At 37.9% G+C, this 20,062-nt stretch overlaps 1 protein-coding gene and 1 long non-coding RNA gene across 9 annotated transcripts in view; one reads left to right on the forward strand and one right to left on the reverse strand.

Moving 5' to 3' along the window:
• The window catches only part of SIK3 (SIK family kinase 3), a 257,677-nt gene that overhangs the window by 9,503 nt on the left and 228,112 nt on the right, over window positions 1-20,062 (forward strand). The gene's annotated exons all lie outside the window — the stretch shown is intronic.
• LOC110133034 (uncharacterized) overlaps window positions 1-20,062 on the reverse strand; it is a 48,273-nt gene that overhangs the window by 6,154 nt on the left and 22,057 nt on the right. The window contains exons 5-6 of one of the 4 annotated variants that reach the window (XR_002312642.2): window positions 17,297-17,404; window positions 15,909-16,498 (exon numbers count right to left, since the gene is read on the reverse strand). The exons of 1 other annotated variant lie outside the window; for it this stretch is intronic. This is a non-coding gene — a long non-coding RNA (uncharacterized lncRNA). Of the gene's footprint in view, window positions 1-15,908; window positions 16,499-17,296; window positions 17,405-20,062 lie in introns of those variants that run through there. 2 more of the 4 variants (XR_002312640.2, XR_002312641.2) reach the window with 2 other exon arrangements.

Below are 20,062 nucleotides of genomic sequence, written 5' to 3' on the forward strand. Positions count from 1 at the left end.
ATAGGTATTTTCTCATCATTCAAAAGTATTTGTAAACATCAGTTTTAATGGATGTGTACTTTGCCACTGTATCGTTGTTGCTGTTCAGTCTCTCAGGTGTGTCCAACTCTTTTCAACCTCCTGGACTGGCACACCAGGCTTCCCTGGCCTTCACCATCTTCCAGAGTTTGCTCACACTCATGTCCATTGAGTTGATGTGTCATCCAGCCATCTCATCCTCTGTTGTCCCCTTCTCCTCCTGCCCTCAATCTTTCCCAGCATTGGGGTCTTTTCCAGTGAGTTGGCTCTTTGCATCAAGTGGCCAACGTATTGGAGCTTCAGCTTCAGCATCAGTCCTTCCAGTGAGTCTTCTCTAGCACCACAGTTTGAAGCATCAGTTCTTCAGTGCTCAGCCTTCTTTGTGGTCCAGTTCCCACATCCGTACATGACTACTGGAAAAACCACAGCTTTGACTGGAAGGACCTTTGTATACAGACCTTTGCTATTGTATCATCGCTGGTATTTTTTTACCTTTTTTATATTTTAAGGCTCTTCCTAGTTTTTCACTGTTAGAAATTTGCTGTGGTGGCCATTTTTGTGCATGAATCTTTGATGCATTTCTGATTTTTTGCTCAGGATAGATTGTTGGATGTGAAATCATTGGCGAGAGAATACACTTGCTTTTAAGACACCTGATACATATATTGGCACATTGCTTTCCAGAAAGGCTGTGCCAGGGTTAGCCCACCAGAAGTGTTTTTTTCTTTATTGTCTCCTGTTCTGCGTTTGTTTTCTTGGAAGGCAGGGCTGTTACTCCCTGCTGCACCTGTAAACCTTGGGTGATAGATATGGAACCTATTAAAAGAGGGCTGAAGCAACTGCCTAGTCCTTTTTCTGAACCAAACGTGGACGAGGAAGGAAAAAAGTGTGACTCTACTCTTTTAAGTTGTTTTTTATGAATCATCATTCTCTCTTGATCTTTCACAAAGAGGCATAAACTTAAATTGGAGGAGCTGTTGAAGGCAAGAAAAGGTTGATGAGGAAGAGATTCTGATTACCTGAATCTTTGATTTTTAAATAACTTTTTGGTAGACCTAAGGGAGAATTTCTGAGATTGATGAAAATTGTAAATTACTCCTCTTTTTTTTTAATGGTAAAAAGATGATAAAGGAAATTATAAAGGAAATAACTGTGAATAAATGTGGTGATGCACTAGTCTTATTATATCTGGATTTGTTGTACTTATGTACTTTATGTGTTATTTAAGAGGTTTTCAATGATAATTGGGCCATATGGACTATTGTTCTTATAGTGTTTGGGGGTACCCACTGCTGTATTTTGGGCATCTGACAATATGCCCTTTTATCTCCAATAGAAGGCCTTTAATACAATAAGTTTGGATTATGATTTTCTTAGTTAATTAGGGGAAAGAAATGAATGAAGCAGGGAAGTCAGAAATAATGATACATATATACTTTTAATATTTTGTTTTAATTTAAAATATAAATATGCATTAATCCACTAGTCTTTTTTAAAAAGTGTTCATTATGGAAAATTTCAAATGTAAGCAAAAGTAAAAATAATCATATAATGAACCCCTCATTGATCTACCACCCACTAAAAGCAGTTAATCACCTCATGGTCAGTCTTTTGCACATAACACTTCCAGCCTCTCTTTTCTCCCTAGTTTATTTTGAAGCAATTCCCAGAATCTTATTTCATCTGTAAATGTTTTGGCATGTATCTCTAAATAGAGGAGGACTCTTTTTTTTTAAAAAAAAAAAATAACCCCAGTACTATTATCCTACCTAAAACAATGAACAATAATTCCCTGATGTCATTAAGTATCAAATTAGTGCTAAAATTTCTCTGATTGTCATATATATACAATATATATACACACACATTTAGTTTTTTTTCTTTTTTAACCACTTGTTTGTTTGAATCAGGGTCAAAATAAAGTCCATACTTTATAATTGATTGATGTCCCTTAAGTTTTATATTGTTAAAAAGAATTATTTGCTTTACTCTATAGATTTCCCCTCTTTTTCTTTGCAGTTTGTTTAAGAAACATGTTTGCTAATCTTTTGCTGTAGGCCTTCTCTGTATATTGATATCTTGATTAGAGTTCTGCCATCTTATTTGTGTTAAACATACCCGTAGTTCATCATTTATGATTTCCAGTTTTGTTTTGCTTTTTTAAAGCAGAGTAGCAATTTAAAGACATTTTGTGAAGCAATTTGAACATAGACTCTTTCTAGAGTCTTTGATTCTCTCTCCCTCCTGTCCCCATCTTTTACGCTTGTTGCATTAAAAAAAAAACAAGGTTAAAAAAACAAACAAACAAAAAAAAAAACAAAACAAGAAAAACAAGGTTAATGCTCAGAATCCTTCAAGCTAGGTTTTGACAGTACGTGAACTGAGAACTTCCAGATGTACAAGCTGGATTTAGAAAGGGCAGAGGAGCCAGAGATCAAATTGCCAGGATCTGTTGGATCATAGAAAAGGCAAGAGAGTTCCAGAAAAACATCTACTTCTGTTTCATTGACTATGCTAAAGCCTATGACTGTGTGGATCACAACAAACTGGAAAATTCTTAAAGAGATGGGACTACCAGACCACCTTACCTGCCTCTTGAGAAGCCAGTATGCACATCAAGAAGCAACAAGCAGACATGGAACAATGGACTGGTTCAAAATTGGGAAAGGAGTACATCAAGGCAGTGTATCAATTTAACTTCTATGTGGAGTACCTAGTGCAAATTACCGGGCTGGATGAATCACAAGCTGGAATCAAGATTGCCAGGAGAAGTGTCAACAACTTCAGATATGCAGATGACACCACTCTAATGACAGAAAGTAAAGAGGAACTAAAGAGCCTCTTGATGAATGTGAAAGAAGAGAGTGAAAAAGCTTGCTTAAAACTCAACACTCAAAAAACGAAGGTCATGGCATCTGGTCCTATCACTTCATGACTAAGAAATGGGGAAAATAAATGGAAAAAGTGACAGACTTTATTTTCTTAGGCTCCAAAATCTCTGCAGATGGTGACTGCAGCCATGAAATTAAAAGATGCTTGCTCCTTGGAAGAAAAGCTATGACAAGCCTAGACAGTGTATTAAAAAGCAGAGACGTCACTTTACTGGTAAGGGACCAGGTAGTCAAAGCTATGGTTTTTCCAGTAGTCATGTACAGATGTGAGAGTTGAACCGTAAAGAAGGCTAACATTGAATAATTGATGCTTTTGAACTGTGGTGCTGGAGAAGACTCTTGACAGTCCCTTGGACAGCAAGGAGATCAAACCAGTCAATCCTAAAGGAATTAAACCCTGAATATTCATTGAAAGGATTGATGCTGAAGCTCTAGTACTTTGGCCACCTGATGTAAAGAGCCAATTCACTGGAAAAGACCCTGATGCTGGGAAAGATTGAGAGCAGAAGGGAGCGACAGAGGATGAGATGGTTGACTCAATGGACATGAGTTTGAGCAAACTCCGGGAGATAGTTAAGGACAGGGAAGCCTGGCATGTTGCAGTCTATGGTGTTGCAAAGAGTTGGACATGACTTAGCCACTGAACACACATGCATCCACATGTAATGTGACTTTACCAAGTCATTTTAAACATTCAACCTAATTTTCAAAGAAGCATGTCTTTCTTTTCTCCTGAGTTTCTCATCAGTTTATATAGCTAATTAAATTGCATAGCTGTAATAACGAGAGCAATTGGTATAAATAGATTTGGGAAAAAAAACAATTAATTCTTGGTAAGCATGCAACTTAATGGATGGGAGCAGGAAAAATATCCAGGATTAGAATAAGTGGCTATTAATTTGAGGCTGGTTTGCATTGCTAGGGCTTGTTATTTTACAGAGGGAAGGGGAAGCATCAGTTATTTTTTTCAGGTTGGTTGAGAGATGGTGGTGGGTTAAGAGAGCTTCTATACAAATTTTATAAATGAGCCAAATTGTTAGAAATCTGAGGACAAGATATTTTATAGAATCTTTTATTTAGAGTATATTCTGCAGTGTGGTATTTTTGTCCACTTGTGTTAAGAGTTTGCATAAACTGGACTGAATTTGACTATGGGCCAGCGATGTTAAAAATTTGGTGAAGAAACAGCCAAAACTTTGTAGTTTGAAAGGTTTATATCTGTTCACTGCCAGTGTAGTGTTCCATGGAACAAGCTGACATTTTCATGTAGTCAGTTGTTTTCTGTTCCTGGCAAGAGAAATCTTGGTTCATATACCACGGGAACAAGATTGTTATTGTGGAAGGCAGGCTCAGAGCTGTTTCTTGTTAGGATTAGTTGGGCACCTGCAGGATTTCTTCTTTCTTTCTGCTTCCTGCCTCCTGTTGTCCTTTCCTTCTGTCAGAATGTTCTAACGTTGCATAAGCAATGTTCTGACAATAGATGATTTTTTTTTTTTTTGGTAGCTCATTTTTTTTTTTAAACCCTTGAAATAATGTTTTTAGTGATGGTATGTTCTTGGCTTACTTTCCATTTCTACATCAACAGTGATATTGTTATTCTTGTCAAATGGGGCCATTGTATTCCAGCAGTGATCTTTGTGTCCAAGTCAGCTGCAGAGAGACCCTGTTCATTATACCTAAATATCTTATATGTGTATAGTAATTTGGGGAGGTAATTCAATTTTGAGATGATACTTTTGGATCTCTGTATAGGATGTTACAGCTCCTCTGCCCCCCCAAGAATAAAACTTGTTTGAAGCATTGTTACTCATTAACCTCTTTGACATATGCAGAAGAGTGACCGGTGATTTCAGCCTAGTGCCTCTTCTGATCTCATTTTCCTTCTTCCTTTTCAGCCAGCAGCTGCATCCCGTGCCCAGCTCTAATTGAGCTCCTAGTAAAAGGGGCACTGTTATACTGAGTCACAACCTCTTCTATCAGTGGTTGTTAGATTTTTTTAGGCCAAGAACCCGTTTTGGAGTCACATTAAAATTTGAAAACAACATTTCAGTTGTGTTACCTAAACGTCTCTTCCTTTCCTTATGCTGAGAACAGCATTTTCTGCTTTCCCAGCTCTCTGGGGGAACCTTTTGGTCGATCAGCTGCAGTAAGGAATCTGTCCATTGCTGTGGGAGTCAGCCTGTGTGTTTCTGGTTTCGGTCTTTCCTGGCCTGGCGGTTTTCCTTGGGCACATCACTTAACCTCACGGGGCTTCCAGTTTCTTTTTAATGTGTATATGTTTTCTATGGCTTTACTGAGATATAATTCACATACTGTACAGTTCACCCAATTCATTGCTTTTAGCCTATTCACAAAGTTGTGTAACCATCACCACAAGCCATTTTAGAACATTGTCATTCCCCTTAGAAGAAGCCACCCATTAGTAGTCACTGTTCATGTCTTCAACCTCTCTCCCCGCGCCCTAACAGATCACTAATCAGTCTCTATAGATTTGCCCATTCTGGACATGTCATATAAATAGAATCATATCACATATGGCCTTTTCTGTCTGGCTGCTTTCATATAACATGTCTTCAAGTTTCATCTACGTTGTAGCATATGTCAGAATTTCCTTCCTTTTTATGGCTGAATGATATTCCATTGTTCAAATATATTGCATTCTGTACATTCATGAATTGATGACATCCTCATTTTTCCACTTTTTGACTAATATGAACAGTGCTCTTATGAACATTTGTGTACAAATTTTTGTGTGTTTTCATTTCTCTTGGACATATACTTTGGGCATATATGCCCAAGGAGTGGAATTTCTGCATCATAAACATTCCATGTTTATCTTTCTGAGGAATTGCCAAACTGTTTTCTAAAATGGGTACACCATTTTGCATTCCCACCAGGAATGTATGAAGCTTCCAGTTTTTCCACATGCATACTGAAACTTGTTATTTTCTTTCTTTTTGATCTAATCATCCACGTGGATGTGAAGTGGTTGCTCCTTGTGGTTTTTGATTTGCGTTTCTCTTATGACTTCTAGTGTTGATCATCTTTTCATGTGCTAAGTGACCATTTGTAGATCTTTGAAGTGTCTGTTTAGATTCCTTGCCCATTTTTTAGTTGGGTTATTTGTCTTTTTATTATTGAGTTGTAAGAAGTCTATATATTCTGGATACAAGTCCTTTATCAGATATATGACAAGCAGGTATCCTTTCCCATCTCATAGGTTGTCTTTTCACTTTTGTGATGGTTTTGTTTGCAGCACAAAAGTTTAAAATTTTGTTGTCCTTGTTTCTTTATTTGTAAAGTTATTCTAACTCTGAAATTATGTGTTCTATTGTGAATGTGTTTGTGTTCATTCTGAACCATTTTCTCACTTTGATATGGTATTCCCTTTTCCAGGACATTTTATAGCCTCAGGTTTCAGGGTATGTGGTTTTTGGTTTCAGGGCATGTGGGATCTTAGTTCCCTGACCAGGAATAGAACCCCTTCCACCTGCAGTGGATGCACAGAGTCTTAACCACTGGACCACCAGGGAAGTCCCAGCCTCAGAGTCTCTTAAAAAAAAAAAAAAAAAAACCTTTGTATCTGTCTGATACACGTATCTTATGAAATAATCAGACTCTACCCAAAATGTATAATGTCGAAAGTGAACATTCCTTCTCTCTAGAGAGAACATTGTTCACATTTTATAACCAGATTTTTTCTGTTCAGGTTAGAATTTTATGTTTTTTGTTGAAAAGGGGTCATGCCACATACTCTGCTGCTTATTTTTAATTTTTACTTAGTGTTACAGTTTTATTGAGATTTAATGGACATGCATTGCTGTGTAAATTTAAGGTGAATAGCATAATTCATTTACATACCTATGAATTTACATACCACAATGAATTTAGTGAACATCCATCATCTCATATAGATTAAAAAAGTTAAAGAAAAAAAATTAAAGAAATGGAAAAATTAAAAAAAAAAATGGAAAAATTTTTTTCCTTGTGAAATCCTTTCTCTTAGGATATTGTTGTTGTTCAGTCATAAATTGTGTCCGACACTTTGTGACCCCATGAACTGCAGCACGCTAAGCTTCCTTGTCCTTCACTATCTCCCAGAGTTTGCTCACACTCATGTCCATTGAATCAGTGATGCCATCCAACCATCTCATTGTCTGCTGTCCCCTTCTCTTCTCACTCTCATACTTCCCCAGCATCAGGGTCTTTTCCAGTGAGTAAGCTTTTCACATCAGGTGGCCAAATTATTAGAGCTTCAGCTTGAGCACCAGTCCTTCCAGTGAATATTTAGGGTTGATTTCTTTTAGGATTGACTGGTTTGATCTCCTTGCTGTGCACGTGTCCAAGAGTCTTCTCCAACACCACAGTTCAAAAGCATCAATTCTTCAGTGCTCAGCCTTCTTTATAGTCCCACTCTCGTATCCATATATGACTACTGGAGAAACTATAGCTTTGACTATACGGAGCTTTGTTGGCAAAGTGATGTCTCTGCTTTTTTGTCATAGCTATCCTTCCAAATATCCGTTGGATCATAGAAAAAGCAAGAGAGTTCCAGAAAAACGTCTACTTCTGCCTTATTGATTACGCCAAAGCCTTTGACTATGTAGATCACAACAAACTGTGGAAAATTCTTAAAGAGATGGGAATACCAGACCACCTTACCTGCCTCCTGAGAAATCTGTGTGCAGGTAAAGAAGCAACAGTTAGAACCGGACATGGAACAACAGACTGGTTCCAAATTGAGAAAGGAATATGTCAGGCTGTATATTGGCACCCTGCTTATTTAACCTATATGCAGAGTACATCATGAGAAACACTGGGCTGGAGGAAGCACAAGCTGGAATCAAGATTGCTGGGAGAAATATCAATAATCTCAGATATGCAGATGACACCACCCTTATGGCAGAAAATGATGAGGAACTGGAGAGCCTCTTGATGAAAGTGAAAGAGGAGAGTGAAAAAGCTGGCTTAAAACTCAGCATTCAAAAAACTAAGATCATGGCATCCTATCCCATCACTCCATGGTAAATAGATGGAGAAACAATGGAAACAGTGAGAGACTTTATTTTCTTGGGCTCCAAAATCACTGCAGATGCTGACTACAGCCATGAAATTAAAAGACACTTGCTCCTTGGAGGAAAAGCTATGACCAACCTAGATAGCATATTAAAAAGCATTGGCATTACTGTGCCAACAAAGGTCCATCTAGTCAAAGCTATTTTTCCAGTAGTCATGTATGGATATGAGAGTTGGACTATAAAGAAAGCTGAGCACCAAAGAATTGATGCTTTTGAACTGTTGGTGTTGGAGAAGACTCTTGAGAGTCCCTTAGATTGCAAGGAAATCCAACCAGTCCATCCTAAAGGAAATCAATCCTGAATATTCTTTGGGAGGACTGATGCTGAAGCTGAAGCTCCAGTGAAAAACTGACTCATTCGAAAAGACCCTGATGCTGGGCAAGATTGAAGGCAGGAGGAGAAGGAGACGACAGAGGGTGAGATAGTTGGATGGCATCACCAAGTTGATGGACATGAGTTTGAGTAAGCTCTGGGAGTTGGTGATGGACAGGGAAGAATGGCGTGCTGCAGTCCATGGGGTCGCAAAGAGTCAAACATGACTGAGTGACTGAACTGATTCTTCCAAGGAGCAAGTGCCTTAATTTTGTGGCTGCAGTCACTGTCCACAGTGATTTTGGAGCCCAAGAAAATGAAATCTGACACTGTTTCCACATTTTCCCCGTCTGTTTGCCATGAAATGATAGGACTGGATATCATGATCTTCGTTTTTTAAATGTTGAGTTTTATGCCAACTTTTTCAATCTCGTCTTTTGCCTTCATCTAGTTCCTCTTCAATTTCTGCCATTAGAGTGGTGTCATCTGCATATGTGTAACATTTCTCCTGGCAATCTTGATTCCAGCTTGTGATTCATCCAGCCCAATATTTTGCACAGTGTACTCTGCATAGAAGTTAAATATGCAGGGTGACAGTAGACAGCCTTAATGTACTCCTTTCCCAGTTTTGAACCAGTCCATTGTTCCATGTCCATTTCTAAATGTTGCTTCTTGTCCTTCATACATGTTCTCAGGAGGCAGATAAGGTGGTCTGGTATTCCCGTCTCATTAAGAATATTCCACAGTTTGTTGTGATCCACACAGAGTATTTAGCATAGTCAATGAAGCAGATTTATTTTTTTAAATTCCTTGGTTTTTCTATGATCTAGCGTATGTTGGCAGCTTGATTTCTGGTTCCTCTGTCTTTTCTAAATCAGGCTTGTACATCTGAAAGTTCTTGGTTCATTTATCGGTGATGCTTAACTTGATGGACTTTGAGTGTTACTTTGCTAGCATGTAAAAGGAGTGCAATTGTAAGGTAATTTGAACATTCTTTTGCATTGCCTTTCTTTGGGATTGGAATGAAAACAGACCTTTTCCAGTCCTGTGGCCCTGCTGAGTTTTCCAAATTTGCTGGTATAATGAGTATAGCACTTTAACAGCATCATCTTTTAGGATTTGAAATAGCTCGGCTGGAATTCCATCACCTCCACTGGATTTGTTTGTAGTAATGCTTCCTAAGGCCCACTTAAGATATACTGTCTTAATAACTTTCATATGTAATGCATAGCAGTGTTAGTTATATTTATCATGTTATACATTACATTCATAATACTTATCTTATACTTGGAAGTTTCTAGCTTTTGATTTCTTTCATCCAGTTCCTCCTCTCCCTACCCCTACCTCTGCTAATCACAAGTCTGATGTCTTTTTCTATGAGATTGTTTTTGAATTATTAATATAATTGACCTACAATACCATGTTAATTCTTGTTACACAGCATAGTGACTCATTATTACTATACATATCAAAATGATCACCATGATAAGTCTAGGTAAGATCTGTCACCATACAAAAAGTATTACATAATTATTGACAGACAGTATCTCCCACACTGTACGTTACATACTCTTGACTCATTTATGTTGCAGCAGGAAGCTTGTACCTCTTGATCTCCTTCACCTATTTGTCTTTTTGCCTTACTCCTTTTCCTCTCTGGCAACCACCTATTTGTTCTCTGTACCTATGAGTCTTTTTCATTTTGTTATGTTTATCCATTTGTTTTAGGCTTTAGATTCCATATATAAGTGAAATCATATAGTACTTGTCTTTCTCTGTCTAACTTATTTCACTTGGCATAATACCTTCTGGTCTATCCATGTTGTAAAGAGCAGTATTTCATTCTTTCCTTTAGTTGAATAATAATATTCCTATATATATATATTTATATATATATACACTGTGTCTTTTCCCATTCATCTGTTGATGGGCACTTAGGTTGTTTCTATATCTTGGCTATTGTAAATAATGCTGCAGTGAACATAAAGGTGCCTATATCTTTTCTAACTAGTGGTTTTGTTTTCTTTGGATAAATAAGTACCCAGAAGTGGAATTGCTAGATCATATGGTAGAGTTCTCTTTTAATTTTTTTGAGAAATCTCCATACTATTTTCCATAGTGACTGTATCATTTATGTCCCCATAAACAGTTAATGAGGGTTCCCTTTTCTTCCCATCCTCATCAGCACTTGTTATTACTATTTTTTGTCTTTTTGTTGTGCCATTTTGACAGGTGTGAAGTGAAATCTCACTGAGATTTTGTTTTTCATTTCTGTGATGGTAAGCAACATTGAGCATCTTTTCATGTACCTGTTGGCCATCTGTATGTCTTCTTTGGAAAGATATCTATTCAGATCCTCTGCCCATTTTTAAATTGGGTTGTTTGTTTTCTTTCTGTTGCATTGTATGAGTTTTTATATATTTTGAATATTAACCCCTTATCGAGTATATCATTTGCCTGAAAAGACATATTCAAAAAATATTGCTAGGGCTGATGTCAGAGTATGTACTGCCTATGTTTTCTTACTTTGGATTTTTTGTCTTTTACATTGCAGTATAGTTCATTTACATGGAGTGTTAGTTTCAGGTGTATAGCAGAGTGATTCAGTAATATATAAATATATTCTCTTTCAGATTCTTTTCCATTGCAGGTTATTACAAACCACTGACTGTAGTTCCTTGTGCTGTGCAGCATGTCTTTGTTGTTTATTTTGTATACAGTGGTTTTGCTACTCATTTTTTGATTTAATATCTCCCACATCTTGTCATGTCAGTGCATTTTGTCCTAGACACAATCTTTTTAATGGCTGCAGAGTGTTCCATTTTATGGATGTACTATAATTTATTTAAGTAGTATCCTATTGATAGGTTTAGGGTTGTTTCCAGCTTTTTTTTTAAATATATAAATTATATGTCACTTAACAGTTTCTGCACATTTATATTTGTGCACTTGTACTAGCATTTCTTTTCTATTCCATTTATTTGCACTATTTATTTTCCAAAAGACTCATATCTCAGATTTAGTTTAGTTTTTAAAAATCAGGAGTTTTATACTAGAGTAAACTTCCTAAAAGTTGTGTGTTCTTTTCCATTATGATATATACAATGTTAGAAAGTTCTTTTTTATTTTCATTTTCTCAGTAATTTAATAGAATAAGTCACTAGAGGTGGAGTGCCCAAGTCAGAGTATGAATGCTTAAACTTTTATTAGTGTTGCCAAATTGCCCTCCAAGAAAGGCCAGGCTCATTCACTCAATGGAGAGTATGTATGAAGTGCTTCTTCTATCCTCTTTAAACCCTGGCGACCAGCCATTTTTTAGGGAGTCAGTCTAACAGGTAAGAAAATCTCATCTTAGTTTGTAAGTTATTTATTATTACTAAATTTGACTATCATTTGTCTATTTGCTATTCATATTTTTTCTTGGAATTATTTGTATCCTTTGGTTAGTTTTCTTTTGGGCTTTTTGGCTTTTTCGCATTAATGTGCATAGCTGGGCTTCCCTGGTGGTCCAGTGGCTAAGACTTTGAGCTCTCAAGGTGGCAAGCTCTCACAGGCTTGATCTCTGGTCAGGGAACTAGATTCCATGTGCTGCAACTAAGACCTGCAGCAGCCAAATAAATAAATGAAAATATTTAAAGAAAATGTGCATAACTTTTTGAATATTAGGGAAATTAGTTACCTATAAGACTCTAATGCTGGCAAAGATTGAAGGCAGGAGAAGGGGACATCACCAGCTTGGTGGACATGAGTTTGAGCAAGCTCCGGGATTTGGTGATGGACAGGGAAGTCTGGTGTGATGCAGGCCGTGGGGTCGCAAAGAATCAGACACAACTGAGCGACTGAACTGATACTGATGTTTCTGTGTTTGTCTTGACAGTGTGTACATGTATTTTTTTTTTTTTTTGTAAAATACAAATATTTTCATGTTTACATTTTACAGTACATTAGATTTTCATGTTTCATACTTTCTGGCTTCTTGTTTTCTTTCTCATCCTAATCTTGTGAAAATATTTACCCATGTTTTTCTTCAAGTACTTTTTATGGTTTTGTTTTTAAATTTAGATCTTTGCTTCATCTGGAATGCATTTTGGTTTAAACCAGCTGAAAAGGGAGGGAATCAGTTGTGGAATTTATTGGAGTTGTGATTTTACATTCGTTTTTGTTGTTATTAATGACTTTCTTCTTTCCCTTGACTGGGAGATTCTTGAGGGTGATGGAGTGTGCAGTTTTTTCCCTTGTTCTTATTTTCAGTATCTAGCCCCATGCTTGCCAGTGATAGGCCCTCCACTTATTCAATGAGTGAATCTATCTTTTTCTCCCTGAGATGTCTAGTTTGAGGGTGGCAGAGGATGAGATTATTTGATAGCATCACTGACTCAGTGGACATAAATTGGAGCAAACTCCAGGAGATAGTGAAGGACAGGGAAGCCTGGCATACTGCAGTCCATGGGGCTGTAGAGTCGGTCATGACTTTGCGACTGAACAAGTAGTTTGTTGTTCCAATGCAGTTTATTAAGTAATCTGTCTTTTCCCTTTTGATTTAAAAAGCTACTTTGTCCACAAAATCTCCAGATACTTCAGTTTATTTCCGAACTCTTAATTGTTTGATTGTGCTGTCTTTACTTTCTTTGATACTGTATATTTTTAATTATTATAGCTTTGTAGTACTTAAAGTACATTTGGAAGGCCAATGTTGCGCATTCTTAAATATAATACCAGTTTGGGAAACCTTGTAATCTCCTTTAGTAAAACTCCTTGCTATCCTGTAGAAAACATTCATTTAACTTATTAAACATTTAATGCGTTCTGAGAGCCTGCAAAGTAGAGATGATTTGGGAGTATTACTTGCTAAAGAGCTTTTCCTAGGATATGACATACTTATTATGTCAAGTTCTGACATGACATACTTATTATGTCAAGTTCTGACTTGACATACTAAGTGTCTTTAAAAAAAAACAGCTCTCATTTTTATAATCTCGGATATCTCTAGAAAAGCATAGCATTTTCCTCACAATCTTTTAATGCAGAAAACACAGAGAGATGGTAGGTGGTAGAAAAGGCATCAAGAAATGCGGGCACCCAGCCGAAGTCAAAGCAGATGGTGAAAAAATACTACCTAAAAGTGCTGTAATGGAATTCAGTGTAGTGACCTCAGTGTCTCACCTGTACTTGACTTGTTTACCTCCTGTGACTTGCAATAATGGATCGATTCAAAGGATGTGACTTGGGTGAAGTCCAGGTAGCATGGCTGCGTACCCTCTTCTCTGGTAACATTAAAAATTCTCATAGTCTGATATTAGCATTGGGATTTTCTGTCATGTCTGTCTCATGCAGGAACCAACTTTAGGATCTTGTGAGTATTAAAGAAGTTTAAAGCAGAGAAACTTGAAGTCTGGTGAATGGAGCTGATGGAGCAGGGCATACTTATTGTATGGAACATTATTCTAGAGTGCTTCAATGAAACTCTTAATTTTAAATAACTGCTCATTTATTAGTATATTTTCAGTGATTACTCATTTTGTTTTTTAAAAATAAAAAACTGTTTTGTCCATTTCTCTCAGACTTTTTCTTAATAAGCCTATCCATGGGCTTCAGTAGGATTAAAGTAGAAAAATACTCAAATAGGTTTGTTTGAGGCCCTTAGTCTCCACCCTGAAATAAAAGGGGTTTTGTGTGGCAGGACTAGCTGATATGTGTGATTCTTCCTTTTGTAAGTTTTCTCTTGGTGGAAAGTGAGCTTGCTTTTCTTTTAGTTTTATTCCTCATTTTTATCAACGCTGGTCATAACTGAGAGATTTTTAGGCTGTTAACTGTCCCAGCACACCAATAAGCACCTTGTTAGCAGAAGGCAATGGCACCCCACTCCAGTACTCTTGCCTGGGAAATCCCGTGGATGGAGGAGCCTGGGAGGCTGCAGTCCATGGCAGCGAAGAGTTGGACACGACTGAGCGACTTCACTTCGCTTAGTAGATGTTACTCATCATGACTAGTTACTCCTGAGATTTAACTGTGCTTGGAAAACACCTGTCTGTGTTTGAGCTTTACTAGGTGGTTGGCTTTTGTGTTTAACTGAAGATTTGCTCCTGAGAAAGCAGATAACTGTTGGAAAGAGAAGGGAGAAGAAGTCGGCACATTTCTATATGCTTTCATTGAAGAGATATCCTAATTAGAATGCTTTTGGAGGCTTCACCTTTTTGGACTAAAGCAATCCAGCATTTCATTCTGTACTGCATTGAGGTTTTGGATCTCCATGCCAGAAAGTGAGAATGAGGGTTGAATGTGAAAGGAATCTGCAAAGGATGAAGCTCATATTCAGTGGTGTGCTTTTCATATTCTAGGTTCAAGAATACCCCGCATGCCACAGGACGGCGAGAACGGAGGCAGTATCTGCCACTGTTTGGAGCAGTGTTTCAGCTCCTGGGATGTCATTCCTGATTAAAGTCATATTTAAGGCAGTATTGTTTATATTTTACATTTGGGAGGATGTTGCCTCAGTACATTTCATTTATCCTCCTGGAAGAGTTATTTTGCACGGTTTGGAGGGAGTGTTTTTCTGCTAGATTAGAGGAAATGAACAGAATTCACTCTTCCCTAAGTCAGGGGATGATCTGCAGTAGAGTTGTTTAACCATGGAGACTCAAATGAATGACTTACTTGGATCCTGTGGTGAACCTGGAGTAATTAAAAGAACTCAGTCTTTGGTTCAGTAAAGTTGGCATTGGAATGATTCCTGACCAGACTTGAAGGTGGAAAATGTTATGGTTCAGAGGGCCCTTCTAAGACTTTGCAGTAGATCCCTTAAGACAATAAATTTTATAAATAGCATTGAGTGTGGAAGTGTAGCATATGGACACACAATGCCGAAGTCAGGAAGTTTGACTGGAAGGAATAAATTAACTCTGGTCACTTGAAGGAATGAGATCATGGAAGGATATGTAGTTTGTTTTAGATGGTGGTAATTGTGATGTTGAGACTGGCCCTGGAAATGAGTTGTCAGATATGCTGTCATCCTCACTAATGGTCATATTATTTCTTAGGCTTATAGTTGTATGAAGAGATGGTTTTCCTACCGCATCCAGAGGCTAGGGGTTCAAAAATTTAAAAGCTACAAAAGAGAGAAATACACAGAAAAGTTTTTTTCCTGTACATACTCCATGGCTATCTGGATCCAGATACAGTCAGTATTATCAGTGTCTTAGATTGCTTGTTTAGTTGCTAAGTTGTCTGACTCTTTTGCAGTGCCATGGACTGTAGCTTGCCAGGCTTCTCTGTCCTTGGGATTTCCCATGCAAGATTCTGGAATGGGTTGCTATTTCCTTCCCTGGGGGATCTTCCCGATCGAGGGATCCAACCCGCGTCTCCTGCATTGCCAGGCAGATTCTTTACCACTGGGCCATCAGGGAAGCCCAAGGAAGTGTCTTATCTATATTGTGATATTTTATGTGTTTACAAGTAAATGTGTGTATCTGTTTACTGTACCCCCTCTTTAAAAAAAAAATTGCAGTAAATTATACTCATTGATCTGCATCTTTTTTCACTATTATATCTTCAGGATTATGACCTATAACTATATAAGAAGCTTTCTAATAAAAAGAAAAATGCCATATAGTGTTCCTATGAAAGGATGTATCACTTATTTTTTTGGTTAGTCCCCTAATGGATGGCTATTTGAGTTACTTCTTATCCTTTGTTAGTATAAATAATGCTAGAAGAGTTAAAAGATGTTAGGGTTTTATATTCAAAAATAAATGTTAAGTCATAATAGAGACTTGTAATAGTTATAGTAATATCTTAGATCTGCATAACTTATTCACAAATATCTTATTTGAGCCTTACTTTGATCTTGTGAGATAAGCACAGAATTTTACAAAGAAGAACAAATTTGAGTAACAGAGATAGAGTAGAAGAATCAAGGTCTTTTGACTCTGATTTGAGTTATCTTTCCACTTTTTCCTCCTGTTGTGGGATATAGGGGAATGGTGGGAGAATAAGATGAAGTAGAGAGAGAGGGATGCGCCTGTCATTCTAGAAGTCAGGATCCCATTTGCTGGGAGAGAAGAGCTGGCATTCCGCCTGTGACAGAGATAGAGAGGTTTTAAGCCTTGGCAGAACATGCTGGGTTGCCTGCCCTCTTGGAGTATAGTAGTATAGCAGTCCAAGGCGTGGTGCTTCTTGAGAAACTGGATACTTCAGAGTGCCCTGGAATAGACGGGGGGCAAAACTGAGCATTCGAAATCTGGTAAGAGAATGCATGTAGCCTAAGGCAATGAAACAGAAATAGGCAATAGAGAAAACAGGATTTTCTAGAGGCCCCAGAATCAGGGAGGACATGATAACATTGCTAGGAGATGACTGTAAGGTCAAGCCAGTTTTGACTGCAAGACTGATTTCTGGGAGGGAGTCTTTTTCCTCTGGGGACCAGATGAGATTATAAAAGGGTAGGTAAGTCATCTCACAAGTGGACTAGAGAGAATGAGGCTGAAAAGGCTTTCATTATAGAGTTAATACTATTTGGAAACCTGAGTATAGGCATGTTCACCAGCCTTCCATCATAATTACCATATGCTAAGTGCCTACTGTGTTCTAGATACTACACATAATTTCATGCTTAACCTCTTGACAGTTTTGCAAAGAGGCTGTTGTTATACCTAGTTTCCATAAAGGAAATTGAGGTTCAGTTGTGTAACTTTTTCAAGGTCACGTATCTTTTAAGCGGTAGAGCTGAGATTTATAAGTAGGTCAGTATGACTCCAAGGCTCTTGATCTTTCCATTATGCCAGGTGTTAGGCACCCAAATTGAACAGTGAAATTAAAAATAATCAGAATTCTATTACTGTCATTGTAACAGTGTTAATGTATAACCAGACAGCTTGCCTGTTTTGCATGAGCTGGGCTGGAGGAGTAGAAGGAATGCTAAGGAAAATGACTGGCAATGTTAACAGCTGGCCAGACTCACTCTAAATATGCTTATAATGTACATGAAAGTAGTGCACTCACCATGCATATTCAGCTTTATCATATAATCGCCACTGTCCCCTTCCCTCATTAGACTGCAGTTCCTGAAGTCCTTCTATAGGGATTATACAGCTGCCACTGAAGACCATCCTGGAGAAGGAAATGGCAACCCTCTCCAGTATTCTTGCCTGGTGAATTCCATGGACAGGGAAACTTGGCAGGCTACAGTCCATGGGGTCGCAGAGTCGGACATGACTGAGCGACTAACATACACACACACACATGCTGAAGACCATAGCTGGTGGTAGGTAGCCAGGACCTGGAATGTTTTGTTGGGGAGAAATATCTGAGGGATCTACTATATACACAGAATGTATGCCATAATCATGAATTCTTCTCCTTTGTGAAGTTTGAGGAGGTAAGAATTTCCTTGGCTTAACAAATTTTGGCTTGTAGGCTGAAGACTACTAGATTTTATTATTATTAATTCCTTAGCATTATCCTGTAAAATATTGGAGAATAATTATTGGATAATACTTTTGATGTACTTCCAAGGACCACTGAAGGGGATGTTAGTATGGGAGGTTGACATTATGGTGAAGTAATCACTGGGAAGCTGTGATTCAGCATTAGTCACTGGCTTCTGTGCTTGGTTGCCCTCAGCCGTCTCTTGCTTTAATTGTGGTGAGTCTCTGACATTTGATTACACAACTACCAAAGAGGCTGACCTTAGTGATAACCCAGTCACATTTCCAGATAGTTAAAATATTCAGGAAAAAAATTACTCATCTGTACCAGCTAGTGGTATTAGTTCTTCTCTGGGGAAATATTAGCATGGTTTCTAGGTTGTGCCCAATAATATGACAAAGATGAATGACCGTTTAAGGAAAAATGGCTATTTACACTTTTTATTAGTGTTCTTGAAAAGTGGAGACATGACAGAATGTGCTTTCTGGACATACTCATTTTAGTATTTAATATGAGATCAGTTTTATATCTCTTTCATTGACTTTTTAAAATTTAAAATTTTTTATTTTAACACCAAAAATATTCTGTATTGGGGGTATAGCTGATTAACAGTGTTGTAATAGTTTCAGGTGAACAGTGAAGGGACTCAGCCATACATATACATGTATCCATTCTCCCCCAAACCCCCTCCCATCCAGGCTGGCACATAACACTGAGCAGAGTTCCATGTGCTACACAATAGGTTTTTGTTGGTTATCCATTTTAGATATAGCAGTGTGTACATGACCCTCCCAAAGTTCTTAACTATTCCTTCCCCACCAGCACCATGAGTTTGTTTTCTAAGTTTATGAGTCTCTTTCCATTTTGTAAGTTCATGTGTATCATTTCTTTTTAGATTCCACATATAAGGGATGCCATATGATATTTCTCCTTCTCTGTCTGACTTACTTCACTCAGTTTGACAGTCTCTACATCCATCCATGTTGCTGCAAATGGCCTTATTTCATTCTTTTTAATGGCTGAGTAGTATTCCTCTGTGTGTGTGTGTGTGTGTGTGTGTGTGTGTGTGTGTGTGTGTGTGTGTATACACATCACATCTTTATCCATTCCTCTGTTGTTGGACATTCAGGTTGTTTCCATGTCTTGGCTATTATAAATAGTGCTGCAGTGAACACTGGTGTGCTTGTATCTCTTTGGTCTTTGACTTTTAAAACTGCCATTGGGTTGGGTTCATTTTACCCGTTTTTACCTAATTTCTTACCATTCTGTGTTTCCTTACTGCCTCATGAAATTGCCACGTTTAATCTTATTTAAAAAATAATCTCTTATCTGGAATGCCTATTCTTTTCTTCTCCTCCCTTTCTTTTCTTTTTTTCCTTCTTCTATTCATCCACAAATATTTAAATGTTCCAGGCTGTGTGCCAGGCTTATGGTATGTACCCTCATGACTTTACAGTATATCCTAGTATTACTGATCCTGCTATGCCCTGCCTTCAAGGTTCAGCTCTTCTTCATCATCATTTTCTTTGACTTTCTTTAACCTCTGCCGACCCATCCCTTTTATGAGCTCCAGTGCTTTAAATCTGCTTTACACAATTCAGTGCTTATAAACATACATTAGTCTAGTTTTACCAGAGTGTCAGTTCAGTTCAGTTCAGTCGTGTCTGACTCTTTGCTTCCCCATGGACTGCAGCACGCCAGGCCTCCCTGTCCATCACCAACTCCCGGAGTTTACGCAAACTCATGTCCGTTGAGTCGGTGATGCCATCCAACCATCTCATCCTCTGTTGTCCCCTTTTCCTCCCGCCTTCAATCTTTCCCAGCATCAGGGTCTTTTCAGATGAGGCAGTTCTTCGCATGAGGTGTCCAAAGTATTGGAGTTTCAGCTTCAGCATCAGTCCTTCCAATGAATATTCAGGACTGATTTCCTTTAGGATGGACTGGTTGAATCTCCTTGCAGTCCAAGGGACTCTCAACAGTCTTCTCCACAAGAATCTTCTTCATGTAAATCCATGGCTAATTCATGTCAATGTATGACAAAACCACTACAATATTGTAAAGTAATTAGCCTCCATAAAAATAAATGAAAAAAAAAAATAGAAAAAAAAAAGAATCTTCTTGTGGAGACTCTCACAAGAGTCGTCTTCTTGTGCTTTTGAACACCACAGTTCAAAAGCATCAATTCTCTGGCACTCAGCTTTCTTTATAGTTCAACTCTCACATCCATACATGAATACTGGAAAAACAATAGCTTTGACTAGATGGACCTTTGTTGGCAAAGTAATGTCTCTGCTTTTTAATATGCTGTCTAGGTTGGTCATAACTTTTCTTCCAAGTTAT

Source organism: Odocoileus virginianus, chromosome 10 (assembly GCF_023699985.2).
Source record: "Odocoileus virginianus isolate 20LAN1187 ecotype Illinois chromosome 10, Ovbor_1.2, whole genome shotgun sequence".
NCBI classification, from domain to species: domain Eukaryota; kingdom Metazoa; phylum Chordata; class Mammalia; order Artiodactyla; family Cervidae; genus Odocoileus; species Odocoileus virginianus.